The sequence below is a fragment of the Lissotriton vulgaris genome, chromosome 6 (genome assembly GCF_964263255.1).
Source record: "Lissotriton vulgaris chromosome 6, aLisVul1.2, whole genome shotgun sequence".
NCBI classification, from domain to species: Eukaryota; Metazoa; Chordata; class Amphibia; order Caudata; family Salamandridae; genus Lissotriton; species Lissotriton vulgaris.
The window spans coordinates 864,831,198-864,847,855 of record NC_141694.1 but is presented as its reverse complement, the minus strand read 5'-3'; positions in this window follow the sequence as shown (position 1 = coordinate 864,847,855).

Below are 16,658 nucleotides of genomic sequence, written 5' to 3'. Positions count from 1 at the left end.
CTGGCTATGCAGCACTCATCTCTGTTTTGATGGAGATACAGAACTCCCGAATACAATACTGTACCCCACTAATAGGTTGTTGTTCTGGAAGAGCAAATGGGCAGGTCTATGATGTCATCATTGAATAATACTGTAACTTTTCTCTATTTGCAGCTGACTGCAAGGCATGATTACTCTCAGTTTTAGCCAACTAATTATGTTTTCCAATTGCCGGACAACACCCTGGACACACAGTCACTTGGATTTGGGATTCCCGGAACAAACCCTCTTTTTCTGTATGGTCATCCCAGATTTTTTTGCCTTTGCTGAATCTTCTTTTTGCTGCAGACCAGGAATAAATAGGAGGCAGCGGCGACATTTTTTTTTTAAGTTTCAAAACCTTTATTCGCATTAAATACATTTTACATAGATCAACGCCTACAACCAAGAATATCTTTGGCCGGCAGCTCTTTCAATGCAACATTTGTAAGATTCATCATTGATGCATATCAAATATATGTTATACACAGCAAGCCGCCTACAACCGCATCGGGCCGGCCGCGTTTCAAAATTATTTACCATAGCATGTCCGTAGATTGGGACAGGAGTGCAATACAAAGCTGTGCCCGTGAAGAGCTATAACCTCATAGCAACCAAGCTAGGAGGAGATGCCCCTATCAACCGCCCCACCGCTTAATAAGCAGGACCAAGAAAGTCTGGCGCAGACGTGTTTTATTCATGGTGGCAATTTTACATATATCAATACACAACTTTAACCGTGAACAAGGTAGGTCGCAACAACCATGTCTATCCTAAGTTGATATAGCATGTAATAGTCCTTACAATAACAGGCATATAATGGGAGGACATATTCTGGCCGAACATCTCAGGGGTGCAGCACAACCAGCCACTGTCCATCTGCAGGCTGATAGCCTGATATTAGAGGGGAGTCTCTCTAGTGGAAGCATGCAAGGACAAACCCCACCTGGGTGTCCAGTCTGTTGAGGTGAGGCATTGGTGATGGGGGGGAGCAAGCCGCTGTGAGTGGGCGGGGAAAAATGAGGTGGGGAGGGAGGTGGTGGGGGGGTGTGGAACTGTACAGGAGCAGAGAGATGTGGGCAAGGTTAGGTTGATCTGGGGGGGAATCAAACGTGTTCCCTCTGCACTAGTGAACTAGACCATACTTCAGTGCAGGGACTACGCACGCACCCATTCATGGCGCCACCACCGCCTGGGTGGGGGACATCACTCTAGTTCTATTCCAGTGGATGAAGGGTTCCCAAATGTCTCGGGGTCTGGATGCAGCCGGCATCAGCTCCCAATAGGTGCCCAGTTGTGTGTGACCATATGTGACCGCTGTCAGCCAAGCATCAAATGTCGGCAGTTTCTTCCGTCCCCATCTTAGAGCAACCTGTCGCCTCGCAAAGAGCATTAGCAGGACATGTAGTTTCCTGCTGCCAGGCGCGGTGTCCACTACCAAACCCAACAGACCCAGATGTGGAGATGGGGGGTTCAGTCTACCAACAATTTGGTTAACTGCATCGAATATTTCCGGCCAGTAACTGGTTAGTTTGTGGCAATTCCAGGCCATATGTAAGAAGGTAGCATTATCATGCTCACATCTCCAGCATCTAGCGTCATCTCTTAAGTTCATCCTATGGAGACTCAGGGGGGTGTGATAGTAGTGATGTAGGAATTTAAAATGCACTAGCCTTAACTTGTAGTTAGGGGACAGTTCCAAAAGTTGCTTGCAGCAGAATGACCACTGGTCGTCAGATATGGGGGATGTATCTCCTCATTCCAGAGGATCAGGGATTTGGGTGCAACTATTGGGGCTTGCTCCTGCATCTCAGTGTATAAGCTGGTCACCAGCTTTTTTGAGGAGGCGCGAGCCGGAATATTTTGTAGTGCATTTAGTGTAGGTGGGGCCTCGGGAAACCCCTCCCATAGGGATCTGCAGGCCGTCTTGAGCCGGTGGTATGTAAACAGTTCACCAAACGAGGTTGTCGCTTCTCCCTCCGCTGGTCGCTGATCTCTAAACTTCCCATCCGGGTATAAATCTGCGAAAGTGTGCATCTGGGTGCCACCGAGGACCATTTGTCCCCGCAGTCAAGCCAGCATAGGGATGTTTTTCAGAGGTATTGCAGGCGCAAATAACAAAGGCAGCCGTGCGTGTCTCTGCAGTTCTCACCATGCCCAGCGCAGCGTATTTGCCATGTTCACATCAGTCTTTGGGCATGGACTCTTCTGGTAAAGGGCAACCTCCAGAGACAATGGCGATATTGAATCCGCTTTCACCGCCACATGCGGCTGATACGGAGTAGGGTACGCCCAGAAATGCAAAAACTACGCTTGCGCACAAAGGGCATAGAGGTGCATATCTGGAGCCGCCCATCCTCCCTGTTTAAGCGGAAGGTCAGTAAGGCCCAAGACACCCGGACCTGGCCGATTGCCCACACCAGATTAAGCAAGTGGGATCTAAGACATCTAAAGAAGTGGGCAGTGAGCGGTATAGGAATGTTGGTAAACAGGTAAAGACATTTTGGCAAGAGCCACTCTACCAGCTATAGACAGTGGCAGTTTAGACCATATCGCTACTTTAGTTTCGAGCCAGTCAATTGCTCGCCCAAAGTTTACCATCCAGATAACTTGGAGATTGCGGCTTACCCAGATTCCCAAGTACTTGACCTCATCTGCATTCCAGCGCAGTGGGAACTCTGACTTCACCTCGGGAGTGGTATCCGTCAGCGGGAATACTACCGATTTAGACCAGTTAATTGATACATCCGAGAGGCGGGTCCAGATTAAGTGGTTCCGAACATAGAGGGTTACATCATCTGCGTAAATGGAAATTAGCAGACTTCGGGAGCTAAACCCGATCCCCCTAGCAGTGTGATGCTGTCTGATTCTCGCCGCATGAGGTTCCGTTGCTATGACGAATAGTAGAGGTGACAGAGGGCAGCCCTGTCTGGTGCCTTTAGACACATCAAACGGTTCCGAAATCATGTTGTTTACGCATACTCTCGCCATCGGACCCGTGTAGAGGAGCTTAATCTGGGCTATAAATAGCGGACTAAAGCCCATCCTTACCAGTATCCTGAATAAATAAGGCCATTCAAGGGAGTCAAACGCCTTTGTGGCGTCTAGTAGGACCGCTGCTGCATGCACTGACGGCGACAAATAATGCAATACCGAGAATAATGTTCGTAGGTTGTGTGATGTTGAGCGCCCAGGTATAAAACCTGACTGGCCCGGGAGAGCCACCATCGGAAGTAGGGGTTGGAGTCGGTCTGCCGCTATTTTTGCATAGATTTTTGCATCAACATTAATCAACGAGAGCGGCCTATAGGAGTCAAGGGAGTGTTCGTCCTTCTCCGGCTTAAGGAGCGTGATGATCATGGCCTCACGCATAGATGCCGGCAGTATCCCTGTTTCCAGGGCTTCCGCATAGACCGCGTGCAGCCTCGGTGCCAGTTCTTCTGAGTAGGCCTTGTAGAAGGCCGTCGTCAGGACATCAGGGCCAGGTGCTTTGTTCAATGGCATACTATGAATCATCTTTTTAATATCTTCCACCGTCACCGGGAGCGCCATGTATTGGCGGTGAGCATCGTTGAACCACACCAGCGATATAGATTCAAGAAACACCTCCAGATGTTCCGGAACATCTGGTTACATCGCGGAATAGAGATCAGCATAGACGTTTCTAAATTCGCGCAGCACCTGTTCTTGCCCTGTCACAACGTCTCCATCCGGAGTGCGGCTCATGTGTATGAAATGGGTGGTTTTCTGTTTATTTAGGACCCCGCCAGTGTACGGCTCGGTCTGTCCCCTTCCCCATACCGCCTTGCCTCCGCATATTTACCTAGGAATTTGAGTTCGCGTTGCGCTTCCTCTCCAAACTCCAACAATTTCCCTTTTATGTCAGCTGCTGTTGCAGGGTTAGGGGCATTACAGAATCCCTTTTTAAGGTCCCTTATTTGCCCCTCTAGCTTGCTCAATGTATCCCTTATCGCCCTCAGTACATCAGCCTGCCTTGCAATACATTGCACCCGAAACACCACCTTAAATGCATCCCACAAGGTTGCCTCTGTTGACACAGAGCCTCAGTTCAGAGTAAAGTAATCAACAATGTCACTCCGTATTTCCTCCTTAAAGGCAGCATCCATTAGTGCATGTTGTGGGAGTCGCCAGCAAAACGCCCTTGTGGCAGTGCTCGGGAGTGATAGCTCCAGCAGGCATTGTGAATGGTCTGATAAGGATCTAGCCATATGACCAACTCTAGTAGTCCACTCAGCCACATCCGATGATACTAGCCAAAAGTCTATTCGGGACCTTGCAGCATGTTGTGTAGATATGCATGTGCCTTCTTGTGCGATAAGATTACGCACCCTCCAGATATCTATCAGGTTTCCCTCAACCATAATGTCCCGAAGTGCAAGGTTTGCGTGTGGGTGCGGCTGCTTAGATGTCCCCTTGTGGTCAAGCGAGTCATTCAATACCACATTAAAGTACCCACCCCATATGACCGTGGAGCACCCCACCGCTGCAACTCGAGCCCAGATCTCCCCGAAAAATTCAGGTGTATCCGTGTTCGGGCCGTAAATGTTGACCAACACCACCGGCCATCCACAAAGCTGCCCCTGAGCCACTATGTACCTCCCTCCCGGGTCCTTGTGTATGTGTGTCTCCCTCCAGTCCAACCCCCTCCTAATCAAGATGGCAACCCCTCTCGCATAGTTGGAGAATATAGCCAAGTAAACAGTGCCCCACCTGCTGTGTTTCAGCCTTACCGATGGTTGTGAATTTAGGTGAAATTAGCCTTGCCTTTCTTCCATCATTTGCTCCCCTAATATTCCATGTGATAATGTTAATTACAGTCCTAGGTGTACCCATTACTCATTCAGTAGCACCATTTGCACACAGTCCCCCGACCAGCCAGATACATGCATTTTCAATATGAATAGGACTTGGCATTTCAGCGACCTGTTCCGAACCAAAGATAACAAACCCCCAACTGTTCCTCCCCACCCCCATCCATTCCAACCCCCCAATCAGGTTGTGTTATATCCCCCCATCAACACGCACAGCGTGCAAGTAACAGAACATTGGGATACACCCCAGGAGGGCGAGTGTCCCCGAACATACTACCCTGTTTGCACAGGGTGGCCATGAAGTCCATGTGAGCGTCCATCATGTCAGTTCCCGGCGCCCCAGATTATTTGGAATCGCTTTGTCTTCACCCCAGCATAGCGTTAGCAATCAATAAAAATACGTTTTTGTATATTCACTAGGTGGGATTGGAATATTGAGGCGTTCACTCTGTGTCAACTAAGGTACCCAACCCTCCCTGTTCAGCCCCGGAACCAACTCTTGCAGGACATAGCTACAGCACAGCAAATAAAGTCAGTCATTATCACTTAGCTGGTTCTCCTTGGCGCCTTGCTGCGACCTCTGGGTTTTCTTTTTCATGCCACAGATGTATTTGGCAAATTTCAGGGCGGATTTTGCATCGACAAAGAAATGGGCCGACCCCTCATGTGTGACCCTCAACTTGGCAGGGTATAGGAGCGCGTATGGCACTTGAGCCTGTAATAGCAGACGTTTCGCAGGCACGAACTCCTTTCTCGCCGCCTGCACCGTAGGTGTGAAGTCCGGGTAGAAGGAAATATTGTTCCCCTTGTGGGTTATCTGGCCCCTCTCGCGTGCCATCTTGAGAATCGAGTCTCTGTCTTGGTAATTGAGGATCTTCACAAGGATGGGTCTCGGCGTTCCGCCTACTGCCGGTTTCGGCCTAGTGCTCTATGTGCGCGCTCCACCGCAAACATTGGGGACAGGTCAGAGTCAAATAGTTCAGCAGATCAGTAACATATACCTCCATCTTCGCTGTGTTGGTCGTCTCTGGAATTCCTGTGATGCGGAGGTTGTTTCTTCGAGAACGTGCCTCCAAATCGTCATTCTTAGCTTTGATTACCATTAACAGCTTGTCCATATGTAGGAGCTGTTCCTTCGTGGCACGTTGAAATTCAACGCACTCCGTGTGCCGGTTATCCAGCCCATCAAGTCGCATTTCATGGGTTGCCACTTGTGTTTTAACCTGGTTCATCTGCGTGGTCAGCATATCCAGCTTCGCATCAATATTTCGCTGGCTGGAGCGCATATCCAGCATCAGAGTGCGGAGGTTCTCTTCACGATCTGCCCCAAGCTCTGCACCTCCGGTCGCACCAGTCTCCGCCGACGGCGTGTTTTTGGTCTTTGTAGGTTTGGTGTTGTCGAAGGATATTTTCGCCTGTCTGGCGTTGTTTTTCCCCATGGCTATTAGTCGATGATGACACCTGTTTACAGCACTGGTAGTATGGCTCACTCTCTAGTCGCCCACGTCAAATCAAATCAAATCAAATCCACTTTATTCGATTAATTTAAAATCATAAAAGTATGCTATACAAATACATGTTGAGATCAGAATTAATTAATACAGGAAGAATAAAAAATAAATTACACAAAATGTACTTATATACAAAATACACAGTGGTGTTGAATTATTAAATGTTCGTAGAAGCTCACAAATTGCACAAGGAAGTCGGCAAGTCAATGCAGATTTAAAAACAGCAAAATTTACTTCATGTGCGATCTTCATTAATTGGTGGTGTCAGTTACGATTTGAGATAATACATAATCCGAGGATGTTTGCCCCAAAAATCTGTTTTTCTTATTGCGGATGGATGCAACCAGGAAGTTTGCTACCCCAAACATGACGGCAGGGGATTGCATTAATTGGAGGTAGAGTAATGCAGGTTTTACCTGCAAGAAACCCCTGTCTTTTAATAGTGGGATGATAAACTTTTTCCTGCCTCCCATATGAAATGGACAAAAAAACACAAAATGCATCGAGTCCTGATATGAATGGTCATCACACTTGCAAGGAGCAGCGTCCTCAGATTTGCACCACCCGCTAAAAATTCCCAATAACAAATGCGACTGATTAAAACGAAATGTTGTTATAAACCATAGGTGGAAAGGTTTGGTGACAATTGTCAAGTACAGTTGAATGGATATGGACAATATCAACATATAATGAGCCCTCACAGTTGGTTTACTTATTTCTGTGACGTCACGATCCAGTTCTCTGGACCTTAAAAAGTTTGTTTTAGCCGAGCTGATGTCAGCTTTGGTTAGACCTTCTGGATTGGTGTAAATCTCAGGTCGTCCCAAATAATTAGATGTAGATTTAATAAAGGACAACCATTGTATTTCCTTCGCTTTATCAAGCAACATACAGTCCCTATTGATTTTATGGTTCAGTGTGAGATGGGGATTCAGCCAGGTTCTGATCCATAGTAGGATGGTGACCATGTTTAATATATCAGAGTTGTATCCCATCCCAAGCTCCAGGTGTACTGCATGTGTAGCAGTAGATTGGGGGAGACCTAATAGAGCTCGCAGGAATTAGTTTTCTTCTCTCTGGATGAGAGCTGTGTCTTTATAGCCCCATATTGCTGCCCCATACCTTGCAATGGCCATCGTTTTGGCTTTGTAGATGGACAGTATTACCTCTCCTGGTTTACCTCCCAGTCTCTTAGCGAACCCTAAAATATCAACCGAAGATCTTCTCACGGCTGCTACTTTATTCAAAACTTGGGGGACCCATGAGCCTATCTCGTCAAACACGACCCCTAAGTACGTGCAGACTTTTACTCTAGATATTAATGAATCATTACAAAAGGAGGTTTTGAAGCTATTCCTCCTTTTCCCTAGAGACATGACATGCGATTTCGCAATGCTAATAACTAGGTCCAGTTTTTCATAAAGTCTCGAAAGAGTTGAGAAGACGTTGTAGGCCGATGGGGGTCCTTGCCAATAACAAAGTCTCATCCGCGTATAGGAGTACAGGAGTGGTCGTTCCTCCCATACGCGGAATATCCGCTGTTGCAGTTACCAAGCATTTTCCAGGGAGTTAATAAATAATGTAAATAACAGTCGCCCACGTGTTGTCAGCACAGTCCAGTGCCCGGCTCTCTGAAACCAATCAAGCAGTGGCAGTGTGTCTCACAACACCAGTCCGCCGTCCACTGTCTGTGTCTTGCGTGTTGACCAGTGGTCTCCCGCTCCGGTGGCATGCAGCTGCGAGGGGGTATCTAGCACCAGCGGTCCGACTCTGCTGGTTATAATGGTGCCCACCTCTCACAGCGGGTGCCGCACCTTATGGCATCAGGCAAGGGGGCGATGTGAACTGCACGCCGGCAGCCCTGCCCGCGGGAGTCAAGGAGCTGTGTACGGGTGATGGGCTCCGTGCCTGGCTCCGGGGCTGGCGACAGCAATGGCGGCAAGATTTACCACTTCCAGGTATCGGGGGCCACCGTCTGAGGTGGGGTATTGCGCTGCAGCCTTCAGATTATGTTGATCGTCTCAGCACAGCAACGCGGCGCAATCCTCACAGTGCATCTCCATTGGGGTTTGGGCACAAACAGCTCCGCCATCCCACCCGGGTCCGACGCCGGAGCTCGCAAGATGGCGCCCCGCGAGTTCGCAAGAAACTCCGGCACTCACCGCAGCTCCCATGTATCTTGGCCCGTCGCGTGTGCACCTCTTATGCAGCTGTAGTTGGGGCTCACCTCTGCGCTGTACGCTCTAGGGTCGTGGTGAGACCAGTCGTCTCCGAGCAGCCCTTCGCAGTCCGCCCAGGGCCCAGATGTCCTCGGGCTGTATTTGCAGCAATGCGTGGAGGATTAGTCTCCCGCCTCGGGCTCCAGCAAGGGCCTCGTCCCGGAGCAGTCTGCACCCTCGCCAAATGTTCGTTAGCTCGGGCAGTCGAGGAGTCAAAATACACCCGCCGTGATCCTCAGGGTTTAGGGTGAAGGAGCGCCGGTTTCCAGCTCACAAGGACGCCACTTGAAGGATTATTGTAAAGGATTAGTTTCATGGCCTGCGGAGCTCACTCACACGGCGGCCATTTCGCAATTTGGCTAGCCACGCCCCCAGGCAGCGCTGACATTAAGACAAGGGACTACCTGGTCTTAAGTTGGCGAAACAAGTGGAAAGGCATTATTTTTCCTCGTTTTTGGTTTTTCCATGTATGCTGCCTTGTACAGCACACATGACAAAAGCAAAATGCCTTGGATTGTTCATGTACGGGAAGTTACCCCTTCCTGTAAATAAACAATCTTTACAAAAATATGACACTTTGTGACGACACTTTGTGACGTCCATGTGTGCTGCATTAAGCAGCACACAGAGAAGTGACAAAATGGCATTTAAAGATTCTTTATGTACTGAAGGGTGACATTCCCGTTCATACACAATTTTTCTCCTGCACACAGACACCCTTGCACTATGGTGCAAGGGCGCCTGCTTTGGCATTACACTGCGTAGTGTAGCACCAGCACAGGAGAAAACATAAGGCTGCACCATATCATTGTAAATATGGTGCAGCTTGGCATTTCTGAAGTGGCAGTGTGAGGCGTTAAGCTGTTTTTTTCTTTTACAATGAATTTACATGAAACATATGGAATGCACTCATCCATGTGCTGGTGTGATTTTCAGTACTCCATTGTTGGTCTAAATATCACATCCAATGTACAATGTAATCCTTGCTTACATCCCCGATGCATTTTTGGCAGTAAATGCCCTTTGTCTGGAGTATAACTCGTGCTGCTCAGACTTTGGGCCATATGTATCAAGCATAAATACGTTTGCAAATTATGAAATTCGCTGAATTTTGGCGTATGCAAACACATTTTTGCTAAAAGGTATGTATGTAGCAAATCAGTGTGCAAAATTAGGAATCGCAAAATTTGTGATTTATTTATTTTGCGATTGCATTTAAGGAATCACAAATTTTGCGATTCCTTAGAAGCACCGGAAAAGTGAAATTTAGGCCTTAAGGAATCGCAAATTACCACCAACTTGAAGTTGGTGGTAATTTGCGATTTCTTTGACAAATGCACTTTTTTGCATTTTTCAAAGTGCTATGTGAAGTACATACATGCCCTTAGGACATGTATGTGCGCCACATGTGCACCCATGCTTATTTCAGGGGTGCAACAGGGTAAATCGCAATTTGCGATTCGCAATTAAGGAATATGTAGGATTCGCAAAATGTATTGCAAATCCTACATACATAGCATTTAGCGATTCTCAAATAGCGATTCCCAAAATTTGAGAATCACAAAATGACTATTTGATACATATGGCCCTAGGTTCTTTGGTAAAACGTCAAGGCCATGGACTGGCCTTTTAAGATTTCCTTTCACACAAAAAAAAATATTTCAACTTCAGATACATTACGTCTTTCCTACATTTCAATAAAATATCTGTATGGAGGAGGTAATAGTGGTTTGCTAGAGTTGCATTCTGTTCTAAACAGGTTTTATGAACCCATTCATAACTATGCCCTTGAAGTGTTTTGCTTCCTTTTTCTCATTACCGAGGGAAGATATATCCATTGTGCCTCTCACAGGCTCTTATTTGGACATATTTTTAATAGAGCATTATGTGGCACAGCGATTTAAAATCTGCATTGTATTTACAATTCTACTCTTCATTTTTAAGCTTGCATTTGTTTACCTTAGTTGCAGTTATTTATCTCTTTTAAATATAATACTTAGCTAAATGTGTACCTATGTTACTGTCTTTTGCTATTGATAACAGAAGGTAACCTTAATTGTATTATCTAAGTAGTCGTGAGTGAAGCCATTCAGATGGTGCTTCTTTAGATAAATATCATTTATGACCTCAAAGTCACTTCTGTTATAATCCCGATGTAGGTGCATACAGAAATTACGGCAACATGAAGGTCTAAGTAGCACACTTGCTATATATCTCTTCCTGCATCATTAGTATTAACTGGATGAAATATTACATCACCAAATAGAGGCAGTCATAAATTAGGTAAATGCAGAGGCGCAACTAGAGCAAAATTTCAGCAAGGGGGGGTAAGAAATAAGTTCAGGTGGGGGGCTAAGTGCTCCAGCAATAGGCAGAGTGGAGATACAGGGGCTCTAGGAAGGGGTGAAAAACACACCAAAGCATCATTTACAAGCAAATGGTCTTTTAAAGACATGTGATGTACTCGGGTGCGACTGTGTGGGTGCCCAGGAAGCAGTCTCAGCCCGGCCTGCCACACACGGCGAGGTGGGCTGAAGCCCTTTGAGCCCAATTGGCGTTGCACGCCTGGGTAAATGGTAAGAAATGGCAGCTCTCGAAAGAATTTGTGTTGAATGTATTTGGACTCTGTCATTGTTTTTAAGATTTTCAAAAATAGTTTCCTAAGGTTCAGGAAAAACCTTTAAATTCACATCTTCCAAGCGGTCTAATCTGAATTGACACCGAGCTACACTGTCATAACTTATAGTTTATGCCATTGATTCTGGTCAATGTTCAGCCCTCACCCACAGTTATGCTGTCCAACTCCACTAATTAGTAAATCAGGACTAAAACTTTAAGGCACTTCAAACTTCTTTTCAACTGCAAGATTACATACCCCAAGAGCAGACATGGGCGCGCCATTAAAATTTCATATGCTGAGATTCATAACTTCAGCCCCTCGGTACACCAATACCATGGACGTCATTTAGGGGTACATCTGCGACCACTGGCTTGCACTTTGCGACCCATGGCACTGCCTTTGCGACCTCAGGCTTCAGAGGTGAGAAATCAGCGCCAAGAGCGCTAGGATGACTCGCGTTGTCAATGTCAGACTCCAACCTTCTTGTTTTCTGCCACATTTTTATTACATTAATAGTGAATGTCTATCATTCTCATTCACTAGCAGTGTAATAAAACATGAAGCAGCAGGATCTGGAACATGACCTTTACTGGCCTCTTAGGTAAGTAAAATAAAATGATTTTAAATGTCTATGATTTTAATATATGTTGTGTGTGAATGCGTGTGTGTGAGAGAGCTTCTGTATGTGTGACGAGGTATATTTATAGATTGTATTGTGTGTGAGTGTGTCATAGTAAGACAGAAACAATAATTCAATAGGAGTAAGAGTGAGCGAGAGTGTGAATGAATGAATCAGGGTAAGAGTGATGGTATGCTTGCATGCTGATGGATCTGGAATTGTTCTTGGCTAATTGAGGCACCCATAGGAAAATGCTGGCATTGGCACACTGGAGGCAATACTTCTATATGGAATAACATGGCAAAATGCTGGCAATGGGATGCTGGAGGTAAATCTTGTCATGAGCATCTGTATTAAAAATGCTGGCTCTGACATCCTGGAGTAAATTATTGCCATAGGTGGCACCTGTTACAACATTCTGGAGCTGGTACATTGGAGGAAGTTACTGGCATAAGGGAGCACAACCGTGGCCTATGTCAGGGAAGCATCCATGATAAAAATCTGTTCCAGACATGCTAAATGCAATATTTGACATAAAGGTCACCTATTGCATTTGACTAAAGTAGTGGTAAAATTCTAACACAGGCATATTGTTTGTATTGTTAAGAAAAAGGACATTAAACAAAAAAAATAGGCAAACTTATGGGGACTGTAAGGTTGTATTAGTTTGGCACACTATGAATATTTAATAAGTGTCTTTTCAAAGACTGCGTTTTTTTGCCAATTTTTGTGAAAATGGTCTCATAACATGCACCATTAAAATTCATATGGGGAGAACCACCCTACCCATTACTCTGTTCCTCTAGAAGATGTCAGACTAACTCAATATGCTTGCTTACAATAAGTCAGGTAAATGTTCCGTTGACATATCAGGTGGGACTGTAGCATAGTGGATTTCTAAAATAGACATCTGCCTTTTTAGTTTGGTTATCTTAATCATGCAGATATTAAATCTTCAGTTTACAGCCGCGGCCGGCAGAGGGAGTTCCTGCAGGGCGGTGACGTGGGGAGGGGCAGGGTGGGGGGTAGTGATGTATGGATTACGGCGCTTCCCAGGTAAGTAAACATTTAAATAAATAAAACGAATTTCGTTGAGTGCACTGCATCCCCAAATGCGATGCAGTGCGCGCAACGAAATTCATTTTATTTATTTAAATGTTTAATTACCTGTAAAACTCCGTAATCCATACATTACTACACCCCACCCTGCCCCTCCCCCTCCCCACATCACCGACCTGCAGGAACTCCTACTGCCGGCCGTGGCTGTTCAGTTATGTTATTTATTGTGATGTCATTAGTGTTAAGTCCTGTGACATCACTTACGGGGAAGATTCAGGGTCAAAAATATAATGTCACTTGTTGTGGCACAGCGATTTAAAATCATTAAGGTCATTAAGGTCTAATAGTGTATTGTGTAACTTCTGCTAACCCTTGATGAATGGATGCATATGACCAAAATACCCATTGATGCCACCCACTGCTTGGTGGGGGCCTTCCAATTTGCGAACCAATGATATTGTGATCTAACTAGATCAAGATTATATTTAGATTTACTATATGAATCTGTGACTGACCCACACCTTTTACCATCAGCACACAGAGAGGGCATTTTTGCAGTATGGAGCATTAACAAAACCTCAAAATAAGTACATATTTATGTATGTGTGTAAAACTGTGCATATGTGGAGTTGCATACCACAGACCGTCTTACAAATCAGAGGACAACTAACCATCGATTGAAAGGTGAAGTGCTACCAACGAACTGCAGCACTTCTAAAAACGGCTGTTAAGAAAGACCAACCATTACTGAAACCACTCAATGGGTCCCAAAATCATACATTAAAAGATTAGGTCCACAAAGGCTCCATCCTCTCAGAAACAAAGCTCAGTCATTATCTCCAAAGAGCACATGGTTGCCCAATCAGAAAGCATGTATTTGAAGATCTATGACTATGTCAATAATAGACAACTATACCTAAGAGTCACAACAAACAACCACATTTCAGGGCTGAAAACTAGTCCCACAGCGATCTAGGCATGAATGCCCAAGATTTCAATTTAAATGAGTCCAAGACCACTGTTGTCTGCAAAAAATACCATAATCAAGGATGTTAGTTGAAAGAAACCTGGAAGACTTCACTGCATGACTCAAAAACAGAGCTAAGGGCCAGATGTACTATTTACTGAGTGAAAAATAATGGATGCAATAGTGACCAGTTTTTTTGTGACCAGTTTATATTTTTGGGAACTAACGTATGTATTATTAGGAAGGTTCTTGAAAAAGAAGAATTGGATTGATTTGCAATTCACCCTTCTTAATTAATATGTATTAGGTAGGTCACCCACTGAAACTCAGTTCGATTAATTACAATCACAGGGATAGTGACCTGCAAATTTCTGAAGGCCACATTGTCAGTGATTTATAAATGAAAGTAATTTTTTTTCAAACGCAGACCCTCTTTCTTAAAGGAAACGGAAATGCATTTTAAAAACTTATTTTTTTTAAATGTAAAATGTGTTGAAGGGTTGGCAGTGGTGTCATGGGCTGCTGCTTGTTCTTCAACAATTTTTTTTACATGCCTTTTTGAGAATGGAAACCAACTCTCTTGAGATGTCCGTAAATTTCAATATTTTGAGACTAATTTCAGTTGTAAAACATTGATCCATGAGGTACTGATACTTCAAGTATGAAGGAACACTCAAAATATGCCCCTTGCAAATAATGAATCAGTGTCCATTCGAAATTCTGTTTTAGGAGTCAGAATATCTTTTTCAAATCTTAAAATAGGGTTATTTCATAGGACAAAGCATTTTAATGGACACAAATAGCAAACTCCTAAAATAATTACTACACCTGACCCCACATCCCTTGGCTTGCATATCAACAGTAATTTCGATTTGAAACCTCAAATTGCAAAAAGACTGCCTCATATCAACGCCAGCTGCTCTGACGTTTAAAGCCATTCCTCCCCGAAGATGGATTCAGAACAGCTCAATTCAATTCAATTCAATTCAATTCAATTCAATTCAATTCAATTGAACAGCTCTATATTTATTACTCTTCTCTTACCTCCACACAGGAAACATTCTGATCATTGAAATCTGGGAGAATCATCTTGAGCGGATAAAGGGTATCCTCCATGTTTCCACATGTCTCACCAAAGGTCTTCCGGTGTTGTCCAGATTACCACCAATGTTCAAAGACCTGCTCTCTCTACATAGCTCAGTACGTTTGGAGACTATCAGCATTCACATTTCTTTTAATAAGTGCACTTCAACATATCTGGTAGACATGGTTAAGACTTTAGGATTGCTCCGTGAAAGGCAAAGCAACATATTTGACAGACCGTGGACAAAGAAATTCAAGAAAGAGAAAAAAGATACCAGCACTTCTACTGCTGTGTCTCTATCATCTTAATATGAACAGAGTGGAAAAAACTAGTCTCCCTTCAAATGGCACTTACAGAAAACTTAATGACCGAACTGTTGAATTAAACACGGTTTAACTTGTAGCTACAGATATTCTTGCTCCAATTAATTCTATCCACCTTACCCTATGTATAAGTCTCGCCACTTCATATACTTGACTCCTGGCTATCTTGCCTGAGTAGCATTGCCCATTGGTGTTCTATAATTGCAAGTTACAGGGTCCTGCTGCTTTCATTTCAGCTTTGTGTCATATATGTTCACACACATACATATTTACTTATTTTATTTATTATGAGGTTTTTTTAAGCACTGCATATCACATTATTGTAGTATCAGTTTGCCCTTGATACAAGATGTATGGACAACATATATAAATGAGCTAAACCTCTATAAAGTATTTATTAGGCACCCATGTTGGAGAGTCTATAGTTTCCAAAGTTCCCAAAAACCAGTTGTTGGTGTCAAGTGTGTTTTTGTACCAAATGGCTGAAGTTTTAGATTTTAGTTTCTGAGGTTTTAATGACACATACACCACTGCTATTATGCGGAGCATGTTGTTAAAATTCTAATGGAGTATCCCTGAGTTTTTGCTAGAATTTAACTAAGGCCCTTATCTCCACAAGTTCTCCCTAAGGGACTTCCTTGGGGGAATTTAGAAGAACTCTAAGGTGGTATTTTTGTTCTTTATTCTCCTTTGTGAGTTGATGCAGAGTATCTTAGGACATTGGTGTTAACAGCATAGTCATCACAAATGAGATGCGTTCATGGTTGCCAGGTAACACTAGCCATTAATAGGAGAACCAAGCCTGCGGAAAAAAGTGGCAGGCCAGACAAATCAAGGCTTTGAATGTCAATTCACGTGACAGGTGGATGAGGGTGAAAACATACTGAATGCCAGCCAAGGTCTGTACAGGTAACAATGGTGGGGCGGTGGGCCCGAGTAAGAAGGTATTCCGAGGGACGATGCAGATGGGAAATTGATTATTTATTTAATTTTCCCTCTCCACCCCACCGCTGTTACCTGCACGGACCGCGGCTGCTGAATTGCCATAGCTTTGCAAGATCAGAATGTCAAAGTTTGAGGTGTTTGGGAAATACATTTTTCTGTAATTAGAGTTGCATTTAGAGTTTCTAGGGGAAATGTGGTTGACTATTTAATCTGTGGAAGTGACTTTTCAGCGTAAAATGACAGGCCTGATTTTACAGGTGTCTTCAGGGTATTTATACCAATGGTAATGTGGAGTGGTATGCCTCTTTTTCGCAAGGCAATCTTATGCTGCTGACAATTGAAGTAAATAATCAAGGCTTGCCAAGAAGCGCCAAAAAGACTATCAAGGTTATTTTACATGAGAAACATGGGCATTTGGGGTCCATTTCCCTAAAACTGTTGCAAAAATGTACACTGAAACA